This window comes from Syngnathus floridae, chromosome 18, assembly GCF_059516105.1.
Source record: "Syngnathus floridae isolate MCC-2025c chromosome 18, RoL_Sflo_1.0, whole genome shotgun sequence".
Lineage (NCBI taxonomy): Eukaryota > Metazoa > Chordata > Actinopteri > Syngnathiformes > Syngnathidae > Syngnathus > Syngnathus floridae.
The window spans coordinates 2326237-2350170 of record NC_142430.1 but is presented as its reverse complement, the minus strand read 5'-3'; the positions used below and the strand labels follow the sequence as shown (position 1 = coordinate 2350170).

General features: G+C 45.1%; 1 long non-coding RNA gene and 2 other non-coding genes across 4 annotated transcripts; 1 reads left to right on the top strand and 2 right to left on the bottom strand.

Annotated features, from left to right (window-relative positions):
* Positions 1-5480: 5480 nt before the first annotated feature.
* trnah-gug (transfer RNA histidin (anticodon GUG)) lies at positions 5481-5552 on the bottom strand. Its single transcript has one exon. It is a non-coding gene; the product is annotated as a tRNA-His (tRNA).
* Positions 5553-8235: 2683 nt separating this feature from the next.
* On the bottom strand, positions 8236-8317 carry trnas-gcu (transfer RNA serine (anticodon GCU)). The gene has a single exon. It is a non-coding gene; the product is annotated as a tRNA-Ser (tRNA).
* Positions 8318-13048: 4731 nt separating this feature from the next.
* LOC148382139 (uncharacterized) lies at positions 13049-23624 on the top strand. Of its 2 annotated transcripts, none has more exons than XR_015853891.1 (2): positions 13049-13271; positions 13341-23624. It is a non-coding gene; the product is annotated as an uncharacterized LOC148382139 (long non-coding RNA). The 2 variants fall into 2 exon arrangements; XR_015853892.1 differs by having other exon boundaries at positions 13049-13282.
* Positions 23625-23934: the final 310 nt, after the last annotated feature.

Genomic DNA, 23934 nt, shown 5'->3' with positions numbered 1-23934 from the left:
ATAGGCGACATGATATGGTATGTACGGTGTAGTATAAGCCGCAAGGTAAAATGATACGATACTTTAGATGTGTAATGAAGAAAGGGTAAGCCACAAAATAAGTGACACTCTAAACAAAGAAAAACGTTTTTTCAATGTTGTCTCACCCCAAATCTTCGGATCTGCACAGTTGGATAGTTCCACCAACATTTTAACATCAACATTCTTTCATGGTCTGCCTGGGTGTCTTGGCTGAAGATCCTAAAGAAAAGACCTTAAACTTATTGTATGCGATTGCATATTGGTCATGATCGTATAGCGTTGTGGCCGTAGCATCACCGGAACGAATCTGGGTCATGGCGTAAGTAAATTACCTTGCTGAATTTTTCCGTTGTTCACTGTTGCCTTCTGTTGAACACAGGCCTCCAGACACGTCCACCCATGTTTTAACATCAACTGTATTTCATAAAGTTCTTCCAAATTCATCTTGGTGAAACTCCCTCAAGTGTTCCCATCTTTTTTTAGGCCTGTCTTCCACGAGGCAGCGGTAGACACAAAATTATGACCCTGAAAGGACACGCCCAAACCGGCTATGATATCAATCTGAATTCATTAATCACTAAAATGCAGTCCTCAGGTCCATGTCATATTCACTACCAATCGGAATGTAACGGAGGCAGCTAATTTACTACGTGGCTCGTTGGCCTAGCGCAGGGGTCACCAACCTTTCTTAAACCGAGAGCTACTTCCTGGGTACTGATTATGGCAAAGGGCTACCAGTTTGAAGCACATTTCTGAAATAGCCAATTTGTTCAATTTGGCTTTCACTATGTGTTATTATTGTCATTTCCAGTTAACATGTAAGTGTGATTTTAACAAGAATACACAACAGGACCTCCTGCAGCACAATCAACATACTCACCTCCCCCCACAACCGCTCTGTCCACACCTCCATCACCGTTGTCACCTACTCTCTTGCAGAGGCCGCGCCCGCACTCCAGATCCGCGAGAAAGAAGTGTGCCAGATGTTCCGGAGACAAAAGATCAGGAAGGCACCGGGCCCAGACGGCGTGTCACATTCCTGCTTGAAAGTCTGTGCTGAACAGCTAGCACCCACCTTTGCACGGATCTTCAACCGTTCCCTGGAGCTGTGTGAGGTGTCCTCGTGCTTCAAGAGCTCCACCATCCTTCCGGTGGCCAAGAAGCCCGCCATCACAGGTTTGAATGACTACAGACCTGTCGCTCTGACATCTGTGGTCATGAAATCTTTGGAAAGGTTAGTGTTGAACCACCTGAAGGATGTCACGGGCCCCCTGCTTGACCCCCTCCAGTTTGCCTACCGGGCAAACAGGTCGGTGGATGATGCGGTCAACATGAGACTGCACGACATCCTGCACCACCTGGACACCCCAGGAACGTACGCCAGCATCCTGTTTGTGGACTTCAGCTCGGCGTTCAACACCATCGCTCCTGACATCCTCCAACAGAAGCTCATCCAGCTTGCGGTGCCTGCCTCCACCTGTCAGTGGATCACCAGCTTCCTGACCAACAGTCGGTGGCAGGCCAAAGCTCGCTTGAGGCTTTCGTTAGTGAAATGATTGATCTGGTTGTAGGGAGGATGTGATATTTTAATATGACCTAATTTTTGATTGTTGGGAGCTGTTTTTTGGTCATCGTTTTATGAAAATCAACGTTTGATTGCGAAACGCAACAGGCACTGCTGCAAAGGGGTCTTTGCTGCAGAACCAATCAAAACTCGTAACAACGTCACGTGACTTGATGTCTCCCAATGGCATTCCTCCAACTCAGGAACTAGGAAGTAAATATTGCCTCGGATCTATTGACAACAATGGACTGCTCGTCGTGTCCTACCTGTTGTGATCACCTCCACGGTTGTGCCTTTGGCTCCTCGATACCCTCTTGCTCATCGACGCCACGTTCTCCTGATCCTCAGGTCTGCAGTAAGATCTCCGCCATAGCCACGTCGTATCCTCTGACCAAGCCTTGTGTATTTTGTTCGCAGATTCCCTCCATGGCTCACCGCCAAGATCCACCCCGTCTGGCTGAACTCCACACGCTCCGCCGTTGCTGCTCCTTGCTCCGAGCGCAGATCCTCCCGCTCTGCCTCCACCGCATCTCCTCCAATAAACACTCATCACTCATTCTGAACTTCTGAGTTGGTTTCCTGCATGTGGGTCAAATCATTCGCCAAAACGATGACAACCGCAACTATTGCACTCTCTGGGACATCTAAATTAGCCCACTGCAATGTACAATTGATAAATTTAACCCAACTTGTCTCTGAAAATGGAATTATGTATTTTAGTGGGCTCTTTACATGAATGGCACACATGCATGCAGCACCCCATCTCAAATCTTTCCCACTGTAAATAAATAAATAAATAAATAAATACATACGCCACCTAGTAACATTCAAGCACTAACGTTAATATAACGTTAACGTTAGCCATCTAGGTTAATTGCAAGCAAGCTGGGTAACGTCAGTATGGCTGAATACAGTTTACGAAATACAAGAGAAAATATGCCAGGGTTCAACTATCAAAGTCAAAGTCAGCTTTATTGTCAATTTCTCCACATGCCAAAGACACACAAAGAAACCGAAATTTCGTTCCCCCCTATCCCACGGTGACAAGACATGGCTCACAACAGACAAACAAGTAAACAAGTACAACAAAAGCGTGCTGAATAAATAATGAATAAATAACACAACAATAAATAAGAGGAGCAGAAAAAAAAGAAGCAAGTGCGCGTACAGCAGACATTCCCGAAAATAGCGCAACAGTGCCGCACGCTACGCAGAAGGGGGTAGCGAGTTCAGGGCCCTAACAGCCTGGAGAAAGAAGCTGTTGGCGAGTCTGGTGGTGCGGGAGCGCAGGCTCCTGTACCTCTTCCCAGAGGGCAGAAGGTCAAACAAAGAGTGAGCCGGGTGACTCACATCTCTGGCAATCGAGGTTGCCTTGCGGGCGAGATGGGAGGTGTAAACGTCCTTCAGGGAGGGGAGCGAAGCACCAATAATCTTACTAGCCGTATTCACTATGCGCTGCAGGGCCTTCAAGTTCTGTTCAGTGCAGTTACCACAATGGTGCCACGGTAGAATGTAGACAGGACTGCCTGAGGAGCACATGCACGCCTGAATTTCCGCAGGAAGTACAGGCGGCGCTGAGCTTTCTTTGCCAGTGACGAGGTGTTTGCGGACCAGGAGAGGTCCTCACTGATGTGCACCCCCAGGAACTTGGTGCAGTATCTCAGTAAAAGTTAATAAAAACACTCAACAAGTTGGATCATAGTCTTGAAAGTTTTATTAGAATTGTATTTACTGTCTTCCGATGCAATGCAGATAGCATGCAGTTCCATCTTGTTTACATTTGGGGAGGGGGGGTCCTTAATCCCCGTATGCGAATTGTCATTGGTTCATCAGCTAGAGGTGTCCAACGATATGCATGAGAAAAATTTCATTCAAATGTAAGATTGTGAAAAAGGATGACCAAAAATTAGCTCCCAAGAAATTGTTTTTGACTTAATATGATAACTAGATATCACACACAAAGACTCGTGTACTCCCTCGATGCAGATCAATCAAGTTCACTTTAATCGCCTTCGGATTCGGATTAAGGATAACTGATTATTTCGCCTTGTCGTGTCTTTCATGTTGTTAGGGTTGATAGATTAGTTTGATCCTATGCTTATGTTGGAATGTAACCTGTAATAATTAACCTAGCTTGTCCTGTCTTAACAAAAGTAGTAGAACAAAGTGCTAAGATCTTTTGAAGTGATTGATCAGCTGCAGAGGAAGCAATCAAAGTTGTTTTGTTTACACAACATCGTAAAAGAACCCCTGCTATGCTTTCACCAGCAGGCCAGGGGCTTCAACCCATCCTGTCCACTCTCACCCCCACACTTACCCCCACCCTGTTTCTCTCAATAAAAAATGCTCTTGCAAGAGGCCTGAGTCAGACCTCATTCGATCATCGCTGTACGCGCAGCGACGAATGACTCTCCATTTGCAAATGCTTAATAAGGGCATACTGTCTGCCGTGTGGTTCTTGCAAAAATAAGTTAGAGTGAGCACCACGCTAACACATGTCTTTGTAGTCTGTGATCAGTGTTAAGATAGAGTAGGTCACGTGACTAGAATCAGGAAGTAAGGGCATGTTTCAGCACAGTGTTGAAAGAGAACGCTGCTTAGTCTATTCTCTCCTGCAGTTCGGCAAAACAACTACCTACATTTTGTGTTGTACAAGGCATTGTTGGTATGTATCTTTAAGTTATTATGGATCAAAATAGATCTTTTAAGTTCTGAAATAATAGTTTTCTGTGATGTTAGACGTTAGGAGAGAAGCATGATTGAGATTCCATATCTATTTAATTCATTTAGTTCGTATGACTGATTATACAATGTGGTTTGTATTCTCCCAGTTTCAGCCTTTCCCTTGTTATTAAACCTGGAGTCAACCTTCAAACTGGCCTTCAGAGTCTTGATTAGTGAAAGTGGTTGAGCTTACTGTCTTCGGATATTCAACATATTTGGAGGGCAGGATAGTGAAACAACGCCTTCATCACACAAGGTAACAAAGTTAAACGCCAAACTCAGACTATGGATGGACAAAAGAAACAGTCACTGAAGTCTAAATCTTACAAATCATGTTCTACAAAAACGTCCTCTGGCAATGCTGCTGCCATTTCCCGCGCCGAAGCCGAGGCAGCGAAAGTACTCCTTTCCTTCACAGATAAAGAAATGATTCTGAAAATGGATAAGGCACAATTAGAGCAGAGATGGGACCAAGTCACACATGTGCAAGTCTCAAGTCTCAAGTCTTAACCTTCAAGTCTCAAGTAAGTCCTAAGTCTTTTTTTTTTCCTTAGGCAAGTCAAGTCAAGTCAAGTCAAGTCAAGTCAAGTCAAGTCAAGTCAAGTCAAGTCCTTAAATAGGTCAAGTAAAGTCCAAGTCAAGTCCTTAAATAGGTCAAGTCCAAGTGAAGTTAACTGTAGTTTTTATTTATTAACTTGCTCCATATTAAGTCATATTTACTTAATTCAGTTTCATCATCATATTCATTGCATTAAAGCTACATATACACACACACCTATTTAGATACATGAAAAGCACTTACTTGGCAGAATGGCTCTTCAGATGACAGACAAAGATTGAAGTTGTCGTCTGGCTGTCCAAAATGTTTTTGTTGCATATCTCGCACTAACCAGCTATACACAGAGCCTCCAGCGCCGCCACATGTACTCTCCTAGGATTAGCCTGTTCAGCTACGTATAACACGTGTGGCTTATAAACTTGTGTGTAACACTTTTGCAAAAATAAAAAAATGGGTGACATTATTTGACTATGCCATGATGTTTTATCTATTGCGCCACTCGCCCTACAAGTTAAGGCTATCGACCGCAAACGTGTGGAAAATCGTCATTGTCCAAAAGATGGCTGTTCAGCAATAGGGAGCAGGGACAAATTCCACCCAGTAATTTGAGTATGCCATGACCCGGATTCGAACCGGGGTTGCTGCGGCCACAACGCAGAGTACTAACCACTATACGATCATGGCCAATATGTGCACCTTATTTAACGCTCCTGCATACAGGCCATGATCGTGTAGTAGTTAAAGGTGGTAATCGATTCGAATCCGGGTCATGGAATAATCAAATTACCTTGATGAATTTGTCTGCTGGTCACTGTTGCTAAACAGCCTTCCTTTGGACAATGACAGTTTTCCACACAAGTTTACAGTCGATACAGTCTTGTAGGGTGAGTGGCGGAATGGATGAAACATGACGGCAAGTGATGAGAATAAAAAAAACATATTTAAGAGACCCAAGGTAAATTCACTCAACCTTCGTTTCAATTGACAGCCCATGTGACACTCAACTCAGATGAAATGGGGCTAGTTGATCAACAGCAATATTTTAACGAAGGGTTCATCTGGGAGTTGAACCCCGGACCTCTCACACCCAAAGCAAGATTCATACCCCTAGAGACACGGGGTATGAATCTTGTCTAGGGCCTAGACAAACAAGCCTCAAAGAAAGCTTGCAGACCATGTTACGTTCTGTGTAACATTGGCCTGTCAACCACTCTACACAACGATAGACAACAGTGTTTCAAAGAAGAGATCGTCCGGGAGTTTAACCCGGGTAATCAATGAACCCGAGGCGAGAATCATTCCCCTGCACCAATGAGCCCCATAGTAGACCAGCTGACCCCGTTATATTCCGATTGGTAGCCCATGTGACATGGACCTGAAGACTGAATGTCAGTGATTTATGGAATAAATGGAATCTGGTTGGCCTAAGGCTCACAATTCCCCAACTTCAAGCCCTAACGCTAAGGCTAAAACCTTAACAAATACCAAACCCTAATAATTTAACCTTAACCTGCTAACCCGCCTACCGTAACCCCCTCACCTTTAATCTCTAATGCTCCCCCTAAAGGTAGTGCTTTCTAAACTTGAACGCAGGCATATGTGAACTGGAACAGCAGTTTGCCCCATTTCAGAACTGTTTTAGAAAACCTTTACAGACGGTTAAAATCCACATAACAGTTACGCGCGCATGTGTTCCGTGAGCGTTCTAGCACATACCACCCCGCCCCCCACCCCACCTTTCGTTTCTGTCGCCAAGTAGCAAGTTGCCCCTCTACACAGCACAGTCCTCGTTAGTATAGAGGACAGTATCTCCGCCTGTCATGTGGAAGACCGGGGTTCGGTTCCCTGACAGGGTGTTTATTTCTTTTTGCGAAATAGAATTTAAGCAGGTTTTCGACCCATGTGCGTTAACCTGTGTTTGCAGCAGAGCTATATATAGCTGCATTGGTTGATATCATTACATCATAAGATGGCACCGCGGATGGCAACCTCGGTGATTCGCTCTCTCCTACTTTGTGTTATTTTCTATCTTTTTAACCTCACTTTGAATCATACTTCCGGTTTGCCACGTAGAGCGCCGCAGCGTCACGAGAGAGACGATCTACAGTCCAACATTTCTATATGCTTTTCTAGTTCTTCAACGCTTTTTACGTTTTTTATTCCACTTTTGGGAGTTTACTATTGTTGAACGTCGCGGACCGTCAATCCCTGCCATTTCAACCACGTCACTGTTTGGCTCTTAGCGGAGGCTTCGTGGCTGTTTGTCTACCGTTGATCATCGGACACGCAAGTATGGCTGCGGATCAAGAGGTTTGTACGGCTTTGTGCACCAATTGCACCCTTTTCTTAGAGAGGTTGTCCCTGCTATAGGGACGTGTCCGCCAGCTAGAGCAGAATAGTGCGATAACACTAGATGTGGCGGACACAGTCGCACCTGGACTACTGTAACGCATTATCAAAGTCAAAGTCAGTTTTATTGTCAATTTCTTCTCATGTCAAGTCATACAAAGAGATCGAAATTGCGTTTCCTACTATCCCACTGTGGAGACAAGACAGAATACACCCAATTGGCCCACAGACAAACAAAACATTCAAGTAAACGATACACAAAGTAAAAATAAGAAGGCACATACCCTATTTTTCGGACTAAAAGTTGCTCCGGAATATACGTTGCATCATACATAAAATGCACAATAAAATGAAAAAAAAAAAAACATATATAAGTCGCTCCGGAGTATTCGTCGTATTTTGGGGGAAATTTATTCGACAAAACCCAACACCAAGAACAGACATGAACGAGCAACAACAGGCTTAACGATACGGTATGCTAACGTGACATAAACACAAACGAGAAGCTGAGAACGGGCCTGATGTAACAATAACAGTTATTCAAATAACTATAACATAAATAACACCTTTATCAAACCATCTGTGTCACTCCAAATCATTAAAGCCATCGATCGAGTTGGTCCTCCTTTATGTATAGAAGTCCGACGTCAGTGGCGCGTTACAGTTAATTTTTTTCTACAGGACCATATAACAATATATAAACTATGAATGAAATGACAATAATATAAACAACAATTTTATCGAACCATCCATGTCACTCCAAATCAATGAATCTACCAGAATCTTCGTCTTCCGTGTCACTTGAGAAAAAAAAAAAGAAAAAAAAAATTGACGCCGAAAAGAATACGTGTGCCACGGACGTCAGACTAGATATATCAAATAAATGTAATATAAACATCAATTTTAACAAACCATCCGTGTCACTCAAAATCATTAACGCGTTCAAATAACGATTTGTTCGAGAACCGGGATGTTGGAAAACAGATGTACCACTCCACAACAATTTAAAGCAAACCTTCGACGAGAATGGGATTTGAACCCATGCGTGCAGAGCACAATGGATTAGCAATCCATCGCCTTTACCTCTCGGCCACCTCATCTTGTGTTGCCAAGTTATGTTACGTACGTTGTGCCAAGAGACTTTGGATGTGAAGCTTGTGAAAATCCGACGAGGATGTGATATGAAATGATGAGTGGAGAGCACAATGGAGTAGCAACCCATCACCTAAATATCTCAGCCATCGCATCTCATGCATGAGTTGAATAGGCGACATGATATGGTATGTACGGTGTAGTATAAGCCGCAAGGTAAAATGATACGATACTTTAGATGTGTAATGAAGAAAGGGTAAGCCACAAAATAAGTGACACTCTAAACAAAGAAAAACGTTTTTTCAATGTTGTCTCACCCCAAATCTTCGGATCTGCACAGTTGGATAGTTCCACCAACATTTTAACATCAACATTCTTTCATGGTCTGCCTGGGTGTCTTGGCTGAAGATCCTAAAGAAAAGACCTTAAACTTATTGTATGCGATTGCATATTGGTCATGATCGTATAGCGTTGTGGCCGTAGCATCACCGGAACGAATCTGGGTCATGGCGTAAGTAAATTACCTTGCTGAATTTTTCCGTTGTTCACTGTTGCCTTCTGTTGAACACAGGCTTCCAGACACGTCCACCCATGTTTTAACATCAACTGTATTTCATAAAGTTCTTCCAAATTCATCTTGGTGAAACTCCCTCAAGTGTTCCCATCTTTTTTTAGGCCTGTCTTCCACGAGGCAGCGGTAGACACAAAATTATGACCCTGAAAGGACACGCCCAATATATGATATCAATCTGAATTCATTAATCACTAAAATGCAGTCCTCAGGTCCATGTCATATTCACTACCAATCGGAATGTAACGGAGTCAGCTAATTTACGACGTGGCTCGTTGGCCTAGCGCAGGGGTCACCAACCTTTCTTAAACCGAGAGCTACTTCCTGGGTACTGATTATGGCAAAGGGCTACCAGTTTGAAGCACATTTCTGAAATAGCCAATTTGTTCAATTTGGCTTTCACTATGTGTTATTATTGTCATTTCCAGTTAACATGTAAGTGTGATTTTAACAAGAATACACAACAGGACCTCCTGCAGCACAATCAACATACTCACCTCCCCCCACAACCGCTCTGTCCACACCTCCATCACCGTTGTCACCTACTCTCTTGCAGAGGCCGCGCCCGCACTCCAGATCCGCGAGAAAGAAGTGTGCCAGATGTTCCGGAGACAAAAGATCAGGAAGGCACCGGGCCCAGACGGCATGTCACATTCCTGCTTGAAAGTCTGTGCTGAACAGCTAGCACCCACCTTTGCACGGATCTTCAACCGTTCCCTGGAGCTGTGTGAGGTGTCCTCGTGCTTCAAGAGCTCCACCATCCTTCTGGTGGCCAAGAAGCCCGCCATCACAGGTTTGAATGACTACAGACCTGTCGCTCTGACATCTGTGGTCATGAAATCTTTGGAAAGGTTAGTGTTGAACCACCTGAAGGATGTCACGGGCCCCCTGCTTGACCCCCTCCAGTTTGCCTACCGGGCAAACAGGTCGGTGGATGATGCGGTCAACATGAGACTGCACGACATCCTGCACCACCTGGACACCCCAGGAACGTACGCCAGCATCCTGTTTGTGGACTTCAGCTCGGCGTTCAACACCATCGCTCCTGACATCCTCCAACAGAAGCTCATCCAGCTTGCGGTGCCTGCCTCCACCTGTCAGTGGATCACCAGCTTCCTGACCAACAGTCGGTGGCAGGCCAAAGCTCGCTTGAGGCTTTCGTTAGTGAAATGATTGATCTGGTTGTAGGGAGGATGTGATATTTTAATATGACCTAATTTTTGATTGTTGGGAGCTGTTTTTTGGTCATCGTTTTATGAAAATCAACGTTTGATTGCGAAACGCAACAGGCACTGCTGCAAAGGGGTCTTTGCTGCAGAACCAATCAAAACTCGTAACAACGTCACGTGACTTGATGTCTCCCAATGGCATTCCTCCAACTCAGGAACTAGGAAGTAAATATTGCCTCGGATCTATTGACAACAATGGACTGCTCGTCGTGTCCTACCTGTTGTGATCACCTCCACGGTTGTGCCTTTGGCTCCTCGATAACCTCTTGCTCATCGACGCCACGTTCTCCTGATCCTCAGGTCTGCAGTAAGATCTCCGCCATAGCCACGTCGTATCCTCTGACCAAGCCTTGTGTATTTTGTTCGCAGATTCCCTCCACGGCTCACCGCCAAGATCCACCCCGTCTGGCTGAACTCCACACGCTCCGCCGTTGCTGCTCCTTGCTCCGAGCGCAGATCCTCCCGCTCTGCCTCCACCGCATCTCCTCCAATAAACACTCATCACTCATTCTGAACTTCTGAGTTGGTTTCCTGCATGTGGGTCAAATCATTCGCCAAAACGATGACAACCGCAACTATTGCACTCTCTGGGACATCTAAATTAGCCCACTGCAATGTACAATTGATAAATTTAACCCAACTTGTCTCTGAAAATGGAATTATGTATTTTAGTGGGCTCTTTACATGAATGGCACACATGCATGCAGCACCCCATCTCAAATCTTTCCCACTGTAAATAAATAAATAAATAAATAAATACATACGCCACCTAGTAACATTCAAGCACTAACGTTAATATAACGTTAACGTTAGCCATCTAGGTTAATTGCAAGCAAGCTGGGTAACGTCAGTATGGCTGAATACAGTTTACGAAATACAAGAGAAAATATGCCAGGGTTCAACTATCAAAGTCAAAGTCAGCTTTATTGTCAATTTCTCCACATGCCAAAGACACACAAAGAAACCGAAATTTCGTTCCCCCCTATCCCACGGTGACAAGACATGGCTCACAACAGACAAACAAGTAAACAAGTACAACAAAAGCGTGCTGAATAAATAATGAATAAATAACACAACAATAAATAAGAGGAGCAGAAAAAAAAGAAGCAAGTGCGCGTACAGCAGACATTCCCGAAAATAGCGCAACAGTGCCGCACGCTACGCAGAAGGGGGTAGCGAGTTCAGGGCCCTAACAGCCTGGAGAAAGAAGCTGTTGGCGAGTCTGGTGGTGCGGGAGCGCAGGCTCCTGTACCTCTTCCCAGAGGGCAGAAGGTCAAACAAAGAGTGAGCCGGGTGACTCACATCTCTGGCAATCGAGGTTGCCTTGCGGGCGAGATGGGAGGTGTAAACGTCCTTCAGGGAGGGGAGCGAAGCACCAATAATCTTACTAGCCGTATTCACTATGCGCTGCAGGGCCTTCAAGTTCTGTTCAGTGCAGTTACCACAATGGTGCCACGGTAGAATGTAGACAGGACTGCCTGAGGAGCACATGCACGCCTGAATTTCCGCAGGAAGTACAGGCGGCGCTGAGCTTTCTTTGCCAGTGACGAGGTGTTTGCGGACCAGGAGAGGTCCTCACTGATGTGCACCCCCAGGAACTTGGTGCAGTATCTCAGTAAAAGTTAATAAAAACACTCAACAAGTTGGATCATAGTCTTGAAAGTTTTATTAGAATTGTATTTACTGTCTTCCGATGCAATGCAGATAGCATGCAGTTCCATCTTGTTTACATTTGGGGAGGGGGGGTCCTTAATCCCCGTATGCGAATTGTCATTGGTTCATCAGCTAGAGGTGTCCAACGATATGCATGAGAAAAATTTCATTCAAATGTAAGATTGTGAAAAAGGATGACCAAAAATTAGCTCCCAAGAAATTGTTTTTGACTTAATATGATAACTAGATATCACATACAAAGACTCGTGTACTCCCTCGATGCAGATCAATCAAGTTCACTTTAATCGCCTTCGGATTCGGATTAAGGATAACTGATTATTTCGCCTTGTCGTGTCTTTCATGTTGTTAGGGTTGATAGATTAGTTTGATCCTATGCTTATGTTGGAATGTAACCTGTAATAATTAACCTAGCTTGTCCTGTCTTAACAAAAGTAGTAGAACAAAGTGCTAAGATCTTTTGAAATGATTGATCAGCTGCAGAGGAAGCAATCAAAGTTGTTTTGTTTACACAACATCGTAAAAGAACCCCTGCTATGCTTTCACCAGCAGGCCAGGGGCTTCAACCCCATCCTGTCCACTCTCACCCCCACACTTACCCCCACCCTGTTTCTCTCAATAAAAAATGCTCTTGCAAGAGGCCTGAGTCAGACCTCATTCGATCATCGCTGTACGCGCAGCGACGAATGACTCTCCATTTGCAAATGCTTAATAAGGGCATACTGTCTGCCGTGTGGTTCTTGCAAAAATAAGTTAGAGTGAGCACCACGCTAACACATATCTTTGTAGTCTGTGATCAGTGTTAAGATAGAGTAGGTCACGTGACTAGAATCAGGAAGTAAGGGCATGTTTCAGCACAGTGTTGAAAGAGAACGCTGCTTAGTCTATTCTCTCCTGCAGTTCGGCAAAACAACTACCTACATTTTGTGTTGTACAAGGCATTGTTGGTATGTATCTTTAAGTTATTATGGATCAAAATAGATCTTTTAAGTTCTGAAATAATAGTTTTCTGTGATGTTAGACGTTAGGAGAGAAGCATGATTGAGATTCCATATCTATTTAATTCATTTAGTTCGTATGACTGATTATACAATGTGGTTTGTATTCTCCCAGTTTCAGCCTTTCCCTTGTTATTAAACCTGGAGTCAACCTTCAAACTGGCCTTCAGAGTCTTGATTAGTGAAAGTGGTTGAGCTTACTGTCTTCGGATATTCAACATATTTGGAGGGCAGGATAGTGAAACAACGCCTTCATCACACAAGGTAACAAAGTTAGACGCCAAACTCAGACTATGGATGGACAAAAGAAACAGTCACTGAAGTCTAAATCTTACAAATCATGTTCTACAAAAACGTCCTCTGGCAATGCTGCTGCCATTTCCCGCGCCGAAGCCGAGGCAGCGAAAGTACTCCTTTCCTTCACAGATAAAGAAATGATTCTGAAAATGGATAAGGCACAATTAGAGCAGAGATGGGACCAACTCACACATGTGCAAGTCTCAAGTCTCAAGTCTTAACCTTCAAGTCTCAAGTAAGTCCTAAGTCTTTTTTTTTTCCTTAGGCAAGTCAAGTCAAGTCAAGTCAAGTCAAGTCAAGTCAAGTCAAGTCAAGTCAAGTCCTTAAATAGGTCAAGTAAAGTCCAAGTCAAGTCCTTAAATAGGTCAAGTCCAAGTGAAGTTAACTGTAGTTTTTATTTATTAACTTGCTCCATATTAAGTCATATTTACTTAATTCAGTTTCATCATCATATTCATTGCATTAAAGCTACATATACACACACACCTATTTAGATACATGAAAAGCACTTACTTGGCAGAATGGCTCTTCAGATGACAGACAAAGTTTGAAGTTGTCGTCTGGCTGTCCAAAATGTTTTTGTTGCATATCTCGCACTAACCAGCTATACACAGAGCCTCCAGCGCCGCCACATGTACTCTCCTAGGATTAGCCTGTTCAGCTACGTATAACACGTGTGGCTTATAAACTTGTGTGTAACACTTTTGCAAAAATAAAAAAATGGGTGACATTATTTGACTATGCCATGATGTTTTATCCATTGCGCCACTCGCCCTACAAGTTAAGGCTATCGACCGCAAACGTGTGGAAAATCGTCATTGTCCAAAAGATGGCTGTTCAGCAATAGGGAGCAGGGACAAATCCCACCCAGTAATTTGAGTATGCCATGACCCGGATTCGAACCGGGGTTGCTGCGGCCACAACGCAGAGTACTAACGGCCAATATGTGCACCTTATTTAACGCTCCTGCATACAGGCCATGATCGTGTAGTGGTTAATGGTTGTAATCGATTCGAATCCGGGTCATGGAATAATCAAATTACCTTGATGAATTTGTATGCTGGTCACTGTTGCTAAACAGCCTTCCTTTGGACAATGACAGTTTTCCACACAAGTTTACAGTCGATACAGTCTTGTAGGGTGAGTGGCGGAATGGATGAAACATGACGGCAAGTGATGAGAATAAAAACAACATATTTAAGAGACCCAAGGTAAATTCACTCAACCTTTGTTTCAATTGACAGCCCATGTGACACTCAACTCAGATGAAATGGGGCTAGTTGATCAACAGCAATATTTTAACGAAGGGTTCATCTGGGAGTTGAACCCCGGACCTCTCACACCCAAAGCAAGATTCATACCCCTAGAGTCACGGGGTATGAATCTTGTCTAGGGCCTAGACAAACAAGCCTCAAAGAAAGCTTGCAGACCATGTTACGTTCTGTGCAACATTGGCCTGTCAACCACTCTACACAACGATAGACAACAGTGTTTCAAAGAAGAGATCGTCCGGGAGTTTAACCCGGGTAATCAATGAACCCGAGGCGAGAATCATTCCCCTGCACCAATGAGCCCCATAGTAGACCAGCTGACCCCGTTATATTCCGATTGGTAGCCCATGTGACATGGACCTGAAGACGGAATTTCAGTGATTTATGGAATAAATGGAATCTGGTTGGCCTAAGGCTCACAATTCCCTAACTTCAAGCCCTAACGCTAAGGCTAAAACCTTAACAAATACCAAACCCTAATAATTTAACCTTAACCTGCTAACCCGCCTACCGTAACCCCCTCACCTTTAATCTCTAATGCTCCCCCTAAAGGTAGTGCTTTCTAAACTTGAACGCAGGCATATGTGAACTGGAACAGCAGTTTGCCCCATTTCAGAACTGTTTTAGAAAACCTTTACAGACGGTTAAAATCCACATAATAGTTACGCGCGCATGTGTTCCGTGAGCGTTCTAGCACATACCACCCCGCCCCCCACCCCACCTTTCCTTTCTGCCGCCAAGTAGCAAGTTGCCCCTCTACACAGCACAGTCCTCGTTAGTATAGTGGACAGTATCTCCGCCTGTCACGTGGAAGACCGGGGTTCGGTTCCCTGACAGGGTGTTTATTTCTTTGTGCGAAATAGAATTTAAGCAGGTTTTCGACCCATGTGCGTTAACCTGTGTTTGCAGCAGAGCTATATATAGCTGCATTGGTTGATATTATTACATCGTAAGATGGCACCGCGGATGGCAACCTCGGTGATTCGCTCTCTCCTACTTTGTGTTATTTTCTATCTTTTTAACCTCACTTTGAATCATACTTCCGGTTTGCCACGTAGAGCGCCGCAGCGTCACGAGAGAGACGATCTACAGTCCAACATTTCTATATGCTTTTCTAGTTCTTCAACGCTTTTTACGTTTTTTATTCCACTTTTGGGAGTTTACTATTGTTGAACGTCGCGGACCGTCAATCCCTGCCATTTCAACCACGTCACTGTTTGGCTCTTAGCGGAGGCTTCGTGGCTGTTTGTCTACCGTTGATCATCGGACACGCAAGTATGGCTGCGGATCAAGAGGTTTGTACGGCTTTGTGCACCAATTGCACCCTTTTCTTAGAGAGGTTGTCCCTGCTATAGGGACGTGTCCGCCAGCTAGAGCAGAATAGTGCGATAACACTAGATGTGGCGGACACAGTCGCACCTGGACTACTGTAACGCATTATCAAAGTCAAAGTCAGTTTTATTGTCAATTTCTTCTCATGTCAAGTCATACAAAGAGATCGAAATTGCGTTTCCTACTATCCCACTGTGGAGACAAGACAGAATACACCCAATTGGCCCACAGACAAACAAAACATTCAAGTAAACGATACACAAAGTAAAAATAAGAAGGCACATACCCTATTTTTCGGACTAAAAGTTGCTCCGGAATATACGTTGCATCAGACATAAAATGCACAATAAAATGAAAAAAAAAAAACATATATAAGTCGCTCCGGAGTATTCGTCGTATTTTGGGGGAAATTTATTCGACAAAACCCAACACCAAGAACAGACATTAAAGGAAAATGTGCTTTCGGGAGTTTGCAAACATTTTTTAAGGTTGTGTTAAACTTATAATCATATTCATATCTAGTATTGGAGTGCTCGTGTGGATTGGTGGGGGCCGAGGAATGTGCAGGCAAACTGCATCAACTTGTTTTCTTCGAAGTGTTGTGGAATAGGCCCGGATAGGGAGTACAGGAGGAGACCATCTCAAGGTCGGTGAAGGAACGAGAACAACAGCACGTCTATGAGACCGGACTTCGATGGGAAAACCCAACCGCCTGACCTCAGCGACACCTGGACGAGGAGGAGATGGCCATCGACCAATCATCTCACAATATTTTGCATGCTTTAATATTCATATTGTGTTTCTTTAAAACTGGGCAACCCGGAAGAATGTGTCGTCTTTTGGTGGTCACAAAAACGCACGAGTTTTAGTGTGAGGGACCCGGGACCCAGGCCTGTATTAGTGCGCTTTGTCAGGAATAAATAATTGGTAAATTTGGTCTAATTGATCTACTGGTCTTCTCTTTGACAGAACGAACTCGCAAAATTGTTAGGTGCGCCAGTGTGTGGATTAGGACATAGCAATTTATGTGTTAAGTGTTGATCGCAATTTGGAGTCAGATCAATAACTAGAATCCGTAACCTAACAATTTCTTGGTGACCGCGGACGTGATGTCAAGAGAAGGGTAATTGACAACTCGTGGTCTTTAGCCAAGACACCGGACAGTGTCAGGAACACTGTCTCCCGGTCGGCGAACCGTTTGGAATAAGCGCACAACGTTGAGCTGGTACGACGTCTCCTCAACCCTGAGCTCTTCACCGATAAGGTAAGCAGAATACCTGTTACTATAAGTCGAAATGCTGCAAATTGAAAGAGGAAATTTAAGAGGAGACTGTCGTTCAGATCAAATAAGGTGTGCATGAAGTTAAGATACATACGGTGAATAAGTTTGGAAGTTACGTGTGTAACGTGTACGGTAAAGTCAGGGACTTACGCGTACTACGGATAGGTCAGGGTTTTTGCGTTTATGTGCACACCCTGTGTGGGTGCAGGCGTGTGAGGAGGAAGACGGCATGGATCAGAGAATGTTCAAGAAAGGGGGGGCTAACTCGTAAATAATGAGGAGCTATTGGGAGTAATCTGTTTGTCCTTTCTTTAAGGTTAGGTTAGGTTAGCAACACGAGCGATTTAGAGGTTCAAAAGAAAGACAGTTAAAAGAAAATAACATTTTTGATTTGGACAATTGCAGGCTAACAAGAGCATGAGAAAGAAGGGTAGAGAAAGCAGTGAAAATAGACGAGGAAAGAAATGAATACAAGGGCATTTATCCATCTTTGCATGATGTGACAAACCCGAGTGCCCCGACACTCGGAGTGAGCTATGTTGGACCGCCGCCGTACGGCGACCCCGGAGTAATGGCTCCGGTGGTGACGCTGGGTGGCAGGATGGTAGTGGATGTCGAGGGCGAAGGCGAAAGGGCGGATCAGAGTACAGTTTTTATTGTACAGTTGATTGAACAAGCAGTAAATAGAGAGAGGCGACGTGCCCGGGAGGGGGACACATCCCGCGTGGACACCTCCACCCCCAGTCCGAGCCCTCAACCGTCCAATGTGACGAAAGGAGAAAGCTGGCATAGACTTACTGCCGAGAATGAGGCGCTAAAAAAGAAAATTGATCAAGCCGATGAGCAGCGTAGACAGGAAGCGCAGATGTTAAAATGGGCAACGGAGAGAGGGAGACGAGAAGACGCGAAGAGCGCGCGAAGACAGCAAGAGCGTCCACAGTGGGAAAGCAGCGAGGGTGAGGAAGAAGATGATGTTGTGATGCAACAGAGAGAAAAATGTTGGAGTGCGCGAATCAGGACAGTAGAAAGAAGTGCAGACAGGGAGAGAGAGAGAGACACGGAGAAAATATAATTTGCGGAGTGGTCAGGGACAGATGACACAGGCCGAGGTGCAGAAAAATGAATTGATGTGTCCGCTGGTGACCACATCGGGCGGTCAGCACTACGAGCCCATGGTGCTCCGTGATGTGACCGCGATGATGGAAAAGATGCCCCCACTTCACAGAGGAGGCAAGGTGTGGCTAAACAAATTTTTGGCTCTGATGAGTGGGCAGAGCTGTACACTCGGTGACATGCGCCAGATGTTGGCAGGAGCATGCTCCCTAGTGCAATTGCAGGCAATTGAGGACGCAGCAGGCACAGCGAGACTGGGGAGGGAGGTGCCCTTGCCACAAGTAGCAGCGCCCCTGTTTGAAAACATTAAATTGACTTTCCCACAACCCACCGATCTGGCCCCCACTATGTTTCCTTATGATGTGAAAATGTCACCTGCACAACATTATGTAACATGTGTGGAGAGTTGGATTGAAACCACAGGTCGCCATCCGGCTCTCACGCACGAGGCAGAGGTGCTCTTCCGAACGGCGCTGCTGGATGGACTTCCGCCAGATGTGAAGAAGCAGCTAATGTCAGATCCTGACATTCTGGTTTGTGCCGAAGAACGATTTAAACGTCATCTTTTGCATCACTGCAGAATGTTCACTGAGTCACAAGCTAAAGTTGAAAACGAGACAGACGCATCATCTAAACAGTTGTTGAAATTACAGTTGGCAAAAATGCATGGTGAAGCTAAACAGTCTAAATCACAGAAAAAGGAAATGCAAATGTCACGGGCTCTTCAGGTGGTGGGGCGCGGAAGGGGCCAGTTCCGGGGCGGATACAGAGGCCGGGGAGGGAGTGCACCTGCTTACCCGGGGAGGGCAGCATACAAACCCCATTCGCCCAACGCATGTTTCATCTGCGGCGAAACCGACCACTGGGCAAAAGAATGCCCACAGTATCGACCGCGCGGAGCCACCCGCCCACAAACGCACGGAGGTCAGTACTACCAACATGATGATCTCTGGTGTGGACAATTTGAATAGGGCTGCCCGGGGAGCCAGGAAAGCAGTGGCCCGGCGGAGCCAATGCTTCATGTGACAGTGGAAGGAAAAACCTGTGGAGATGCTGGTGGACACAGGAGCAACTTATTCATCAATAAACACTGCCCTTCCTGTATCCTCACTGTCAAAGAAAACAACAACTTTAGTCGGCTTCTCGGGACAACCACGTACTCTGCCTTTTACCAAACCACTTGAAACTGTGATCACAAGGACAGGGTGTAGACTGTGGCACAAATACATCCATTCCACAGACACTCCGATCAACTTGATGGGAAGGGACTTGCTGTCAGCCGTTCAAGCCAGAATTCTGTGTGGGCCAGAGGGAGTGATTATTCAATTTCCAGATGGCGTCGGCATCCAGTGCTCACAGCAGCTACAACAACATGGTCAGTGGCTGATGGCGCCCCTACCGGCAGAAGCAGAAACTGCAACCATCTACTGGGCCAGGCTGGAGCCAGAGACCCCTGCTGGTGGCGGTGTGTTCTCGACCTACCTACTGTGGAAGCCCTGGATCTGCTCACTGGCGCCATACCACCCACCTGTTGATCCTTTGCATTGCACTCTATATTATGACCGAAAAAGTGATGATTTGTTTGAAGAAATTGAAGGGCACATGTGGGATTTAACTTCATCATCCATTTTGATTGGTAAAGAGGGAGTCGCAGCGGCAACTGAATTGACATATGAACAAATGCAGTGGTTCAAAATGACAGAGAAAGGGGTGCCACACATTTCGCTGGCTCTTGCCCCAGGACACGAGGCCAGACAATTGGGCTCAATGGTCAAGCAGTTGTTGCAACAGACCGATTGGCGGAAAACTCACATTCCTAATTTGTACTGGTCTGAGTCTCAGAATGCATACCAAATTAAACAACCCATGGCAGACACAGGATTGCTGGAGATGATGTTGGTGTCCCGCACACACGGTAGGGAGTTAACTGATCATGAGGACGCTGAAGTAATGCTGGCGGCCTTGCCCGACACACTGTGGTCCCAGGGTCCATTTGATGTCGGGTTTTGTCATTCGGTGGCCCCTATTGATCTCCAAATAGATGAGACGCAGCCTATCAAACGGCCTCAATATCGTTGGCCGAAAGAGGCGGACCAAGGCATGGAAGACACTCTGTGTGGCCTCTGGGACGCAGGGGTGTTGGAAGTGTCCGACGGCCAAATCGCACTCCTTGCTGTGGCGTTACCAAACTGGGTGGAGCTTGGGTCAAGGTGGACAGGAGCTTCATTGTGCACTGAGTTTGACAGAACTGAGGAGATTTGATAAAAAATTGAATAATGCGTAGAGCTACAGAGAAAAGCATCATAGTCAGAGATTGAACAGATTTGGATAAAACAAATAGGCTAAAACGGTAAGAAACAAGAGCGAGATCTGATATTTTGGCTCGTCAGGCTTAAGAAGTAGAAGTTGAGTTAGATACATTTTAGAATAGGACATTTGGTCTAAAGTGGATTCAGTCAAGAGGAAGAGGGGCATTTTGGCATTTTAACAGGGATTGACAGCAAGGGAGATTGAGGATAGAAGATCTGGACAGCAATGACATAAATTACATTAAAAACTGCCCATTCTAGGGAGAGGTGCTGGATGGTGTGACAGGCAGGATTTTTAGGAAGAGAAAAAGGGGGGAGTGAGACTCGCCAAGAGGGGCAATAAAGAGAAGCAGACTGAGAAACATATTTGAGCTAGACAACAGGAAAAAGGGGGAGAGCCAAATGATGACGTAAAAATCCAGAGGGAATAGTCGGACCCATCTTTATTGAATTTAATTAGGATAATTAATAGAGATCGAGTTTGTAGGAGCAATCTGAGGTTATGGAGGCTCCCGTGACACGCGGGTCCCACAGTCGTCCCCCCCCAGATAGACATATATGACATATTTGCGATGAATCTGATGGGCGAGTTTATGGAAAATTGAATTGGAGATTTTACAATAGGTCATGTTGACAAATATGTCCAAATGTGAAGAGTTACTATTAGGAGTCAATGTTTGCCTGCACACTAACATACTAACTTTGTTTAGTGTGGGAGGAGAGCTGAGTGATAGAGACGGATGTGTGTGTCTGCGAGTGTGTGGATGGGTGCGTGCGCATGAGATCATCTATGACTGTGTGTGCGCAGTATGATTGGCCAGAGAGGTCTGAAGTTGGGGTGATGTGTTTGCAATTGAGGATAAAATTCCTCTCACCTGAAGGGGTGGTACAGACTGGAGGGTCTGGAACTGGTAAGTGAGTTCTGACCGGAACCATGGCTCAATGATCAATCAGGGGCACCATCGACAACAAAACGGTGTGATGGAGAAGGCCCATTTCAGTGATATGGTCAGACAAGACAGAACTAGTATCGAACAGCAAGACTTTGGACGATTTGACGTGTGACGACTTTGAGCTCACCCGACGGGGTGACGGACTAGGTGGACAGTGACCAATTGTTTGACGCTTGAACGTGTTTGCAACAATAGCATGCTCTGCTTTGTTTTTCTGTGTGACTTGATTTTTTTTTTGCAGCATCAGCCACCAGCTAAGGAGCGGATTGCGCGTTGCTTCCGTAACTTGTTTTCCTTTTTGCAGGTTGTCGATTGCATTCGTGGAAAGTTTGTGTTGGATTTACAAGAATATGTTAACCCTTGCCCTTTTGGTTTTTATGATGAACTTGTTGATGACGTGGTTTTCAGGACATGATCCGCGGGCGCCAGGATTCATTTTATGACTGTTTTTATTTTGATACTTGATGTCTGTTTTTGTGTGTACAAATGTCCGCTGTCAGCCGGGCTATAAGCTCACTGACAGGAGTGCGATGATTTTTGTTTGTGTTGCCGAGTGTGTGTGGTGGACAGTCAAGTTTCAAGGACTTGGGGTGATGGTCCCGGGGCCCAGATGGTAACTAGTGGTTCCGTGGGCCTGTCTACAATGAGTGTGGTGATGAGAGGGGACGCTTTGCAGGTTCCTTTTGATACGTAATGACACATTGGGTGAATGTGTCAAAGGGGGAGTGGTAAAATAGAAATGGGTGAGTAGGTTTCAATTTGTAATTGTGATATACAAAGTTTATTTTCCAAATTCACTTGCTTTCAAGCTTTAACAGGACATGCCAGAATTCACCCAGCAGTGATGGAAGGAGCAGAGGAAGACCAGTGACATCTGGTTGTGGTGTGGAGATGACAAATTATAGGATCGCTTGCCGAAGAATGCATCAGGTATCTGTGCCCTCGTGTCGTTGATAATGCCTGTGGTGGTTGTCCCCATTGAAATACATAATCTCAATTGGAACCTGGAGTCCCCACTGGCGGGGCTCCTGAAGCAAGCAAAAGAGACGTTTTGCCCCAGTGGTTGAGCGACGACGATCCAACATATATTGACACTATAGGAGTGCCCCGGGGTGTGCCAGATAAGTATAAACTCATTAATCAAGTGTTCTCGGGATTCGAAAGTATCTTCCTATGGATCACTCCCAATAAAAATGTAGACCGTACTAATTACTTTCATTACAATGTCCAACGACTGGGTAATTATACAGCTGAATCATTTGCCGCAGTTCATGAACAATTGGCTGCAACGTCGTTAATGGCGTTCCAAAATAGAATTGCGTTGGACAGGCTATTGACTAAGGAACATGGTGTGTGTGGAATGTTGGGTGATGCATGTTGTACTTTCATCCCAAACAACACGGCACCAGGAGGCCGACTGACCAGGGCGTTGGAAGGACTAAGGACACTGAACAAAAAGATGAAAGATCATTCAGGTGTACACACCGATATTTGGTCTGATTGGATAAAAACGTTCGGAAGCTAGAAAAGCCTCATCATGTCTGTGCTTGTTGCTGTGGCTATTTTTACTACAGTTATGATTTTATGCAGTTGTTATTGTATTCCATGTATTAGGTCACTCACTGTCCGGTTGATCGAGAAAACCGTTGGCCCGTTGCCACCGATGGGCCAATATGCCCTGGTGACTCAACATGAGCAGCGGGGGGAAGGAAGGATCGACAGCGCGCTGGTAGCTGTTTGCTAGAGTAACGGGTGATGACCTCATAAATGAGGTCATGAGAGGGAATAAAGGAAACTGTGCTTTCGGGAGTTTGCAAACATATTTTTTAAGGTTGTGTTAAACTTATAATCATATTCATATCTAGTATTGGAGTGCTCGTGTGGATTGGTGGGGGCCGAGGAATGTGCAGGCAAACTGCATGAACTTGTTTTCTTCGAAGTGTTGTGGAATAGGCCCGGATAGGGAGTACCGGAGGAAACCATCTCAAGGTCGGTGAAGGAACGAGAACAACAGCACGTCTATGAGACCGGACTTCGAGGGGAAAACCCAACCGCCTGACCTCAGCGACACCTGGACGGGGAGGAGATGGCCATCGACCAATCATCTCACAATATTTTGCATGCTTTAATATTCATATTGTGTTTCTTTAAAACTGGGCAACCCGGAAGAATGTGTCGTCTTTTGGTGGTCACAAAAACGCACGAGTTTTAGTGTGAGGGACCCGGGACCCAGGCCTGTATTAGTGCGCTTTGTCAGGAATAAATAATTGGTAAATTTGGTCTAATTGATCTACTGGTCTTCTCTTTGACAGAACGAACTCGCAAAATTGTTAGGTGCGCCAGTGTGTGGATTAGGACATAGAAATTTATGTGTTAAGTGTTGATCGCAATTTGGAGTCAGATCAATAACTAGAATCCGTAATCTAACAACATGAACGAGCAACAACAGGCTTAACGATACGGTATGCTAACGTGACATAAACACAAACGAGAAGCTGAGAACGGGCCTGATGTAACAATAACAGTTATTCAAATAACTATAACATAAATAACACCTTTATCAAACCATCTGTGTCACTCCAAATCATTAAAGCCATCG